Source organism: Polistes canadensis, unplaced genomic scaffold (genome assembly GCF_001313835.1).
Source record: "Polistes canadensis isolate GaletaPanama2010 unplaced genomic scaffold, ASM131383v1 scaffold_145, whole genome shotgun sequence".
Taxonomy (NCBI): Eukaryota; Metazoa; Arthropoda; class Insecta; order Hymenoptera; family Vespidae; genus Polistes; species Polistes canadensis.
In genome coordinates, this window is record NW_014569692.1 from 96,592 (window position 1) to 99,898 (window position 3,307).

Consider the following 3,307-nt stretch of genomic DNA (forward strand, 5'->3'; position numbering starts at 1 on the left):
GAATTATTTTACATCCGTTTGCGCGTGTATACACATAAGAGAAGTAAATTATTTGCGTATACAAGAGAGAGAGAAAAAAAATAAATAATACGATACTCGCGTCGTATTAAAAGAACGAAAAAAGAAAAAGAAAAAAAGAAAGAAATGAAACGTTGGAACGGAAAACACAATGGGTGGATGTATATTTGCTACAGACGAGGACACCACACACGAGAATCCGAAGCCAAAGTCGACGGAAGAAAGCGGGAAACTAAACCGCGGGAACTCTAAGAATCGAGAATACAATCGCAAATCACAATTTCTCGTTCTCTGAATTTAAAAGCCCGCGGAAGAAATTAAGTAGATCTTCAAGATGGATAAGAACGGACGACCCAGTATATTTAAATATGTATATATATATATATTTGAATGACGCACGCTATCATACACACAATATAAAATACATACATATTTTTCATCATTATATGTAATATAATATAATATTGAGTATACCTATATACGTATCGTTTACACAATGTGTATTTAAATAAGACAAATTTTAATTAGCGAAAAGAGAGAGAGAGAGAGAGAACAAAGAAGGGATATAATAGATGACGATGAGGAAGGGTAAAAAAAGGTAAATAAGACATATGTAAAAAGAAGAGAGAAAATAAGAATGAGGAAGAAAAAAGGAATGGGATTGGGAAAGAAAAGGATAAGAAGAACGGTCGGTGGGTTAGCGCCGTACGGATACGGGCTTGACACGTACCGGGTGTCCCAAATGTCGCGGGCGAGAACGCTCACGCTACGCACACGCACGCATTTGCTTGGTCACATAAGTGCAGGGTTAAACCACCGCTCGCCATCGGGCGAGCCCCTCTCATACCCATTTGAGCACCCCCCTCCGAGCAGCGTTCATTCGATGGTTCGAGCGCCGGCACTGCGGCCACTACTACCATCGTTACTACACTACTACTACTATTACTATTTAGAGAGACGGTTCCTATAATATTCTCTCTTCTTATCTTTCCTGACGATGCGTTTAAGTTGTGTGCGTGTCTCTCTTCTCTCTCCGTCCCTGTTATACCCTCTCCTTTCCTTTTCTCTCTTAGGACAGAACGTGGTCGGAGTTGCACGGGCGAGGGCGCGCGCGCGCACACGAGCGTGCGTGTCGCCGGTTAACTCCGCGCGTGTAAGTGGTGAGCCACTTCCTGATGGCGCAATGGCCCGCTTCCTCTCCGCCCCTCCCCGCCCCTCGACACTGTAACTACCACACCGAGAGAGTTCTCTGAGTCGACTATCCCCCACCACTCGGAGCTCGGCTACTCCGACCACTGCTACACGCTCCTCCCCCACTCTCACTCTCTTTCTCATTCTCTCTCGTTCGTCGGCTTCATCCCTACCCGCTTACTTACGTATGTACCTTACTCTCCCCCCCACTACTCTCGTAAATGCTACGAAATCCCAGTGACGTATATTTATACGAGCGTGGCCCGAATTCGCGAAGGGCCGAGTGCCGCAAGTGCAAGGACGACGATTGTGCTTTTCTTTGCCGTCTTCCTCTCTCTCTCTGTCTCTCTCTTTCTATCTTTTCTTTTCTTTTTTTTTTTCTCTTTCTCGATAGTGCTACTGTTCTTCACTCCCTCCCCTACTGTCCAATTCTCTTACTTTATCTCTAGTAAATACACTTTTTCAAACTATACGTATATATATATATATATACATATATATATATTATATATGTATCTCTATTTCTTTTTATTTTTTTTGTTTGGACTTTTTCCTGTCTTTCTAATCTTTCATGCCGGTTTTTGTACTATTAACTTGCACGAGATGCGTCGGAGTAATTTCAATATATATATATAAGAAAAAATAGAAGAAAAATAATAGCATAAAAAAAGAAGGAAACACGCTTAAAGTCATAGTCGTTAACGTGGGAGGATCACGGGAAGGATGCCGCCGACTAGTACAAAGACGATGACTATAACGATGACGATGATAGTAAAGAGGTAACGTATTTCATTTTTTAGAATGACAGGAAACGGATGAATGCGACTCGACCATGATGGCGATTTACCAAATGTTATATACGGTCTTTCTTTCCTTCTATCTATTTTTCTATCCTCATGTATTATAATACACACGACGATTATTATTTTATTTAATTAATAATCAATAACGCGAGAATAATATTATTCGTCGTGCATTTTCTCTCGAGTGCAATAAAAATTCGAATCAATTGCGCATACGTACGAATACACGCGTAACAGACAGTGTTACGCGTAATCAATAATTACAGATTATGAAAATAATTTGATATTCTTCGATTTTTTTGTAACTCTCGATATCTTTAACAGGTCATCGAGCCTTCGCGTAAACAAGCTAGTATTACTACGATTAAAAGATACGATCTCTATTTTTTTCTTCTCTCTCTCTCTCTCTCTCTCTCTCTCTATATCTCTCACAAATAAAATTACGTAAGTCCGTTTCGATTTATCGTAGCTATATCTCATAGTATAATGCTTCGATTCATTTATCGTGAACGATAAGGATCGGAACAGGTGAATTTATGTTTGTTATCAAGCCCGTCCCTTATATTTCTTTCTTTCTTTTTTTTTCCTTTTCTTCTACTTTTATGTTTTTCCTTGGCTTCATTTCCTAAACGCGATAAGCTCATATCCCGTATTTCATTAATTACGTATGTTCTTACACACGTTCAAAAAATTACATATATATATATATTACATTCTGTTCATGTTTATAACGTTTACGGGAAAACATACATTTTATTTATTAAACACTCTTAATTATTTATTTTTTTTATTCGTTCTTGAATTAATATATATATAAAATAAATCATCCATGGAAAAATAACCGTGTACGAACACGGACACGTCCTTCAACATTGCAACGTAAAATTGTTTCAACCACAAAAAAAAAAAAAAGAAAAAAGAAAGAAACAATAAAATAAATGACAAAAATCAGAGACGTCGTAATTGTTGGCGATAATTAATAATTAATCGTCAAATTAAAATTCGAAAATGATATTATACAGAAATTGCGTGAATTTCATTTACGAGCATACACACGTACATATGTACATTTACGCACACGCGTGTGTATATCAGACCCAAATTCAGTATACAATGTATGCAATTGATTGATCAACCTTTTTTTTTTTACAAAATATTTGTTTCTTAATATCTATTTTTCGTGATCAATACGAAAAAGGAACCAAGTTCTATTCTGAAATAGAAAACGTTATTGCAACTAGGCGCTTACGCATGCATGTTCTTCAATCATTATGACCGGTAATAGCCGGTAATCG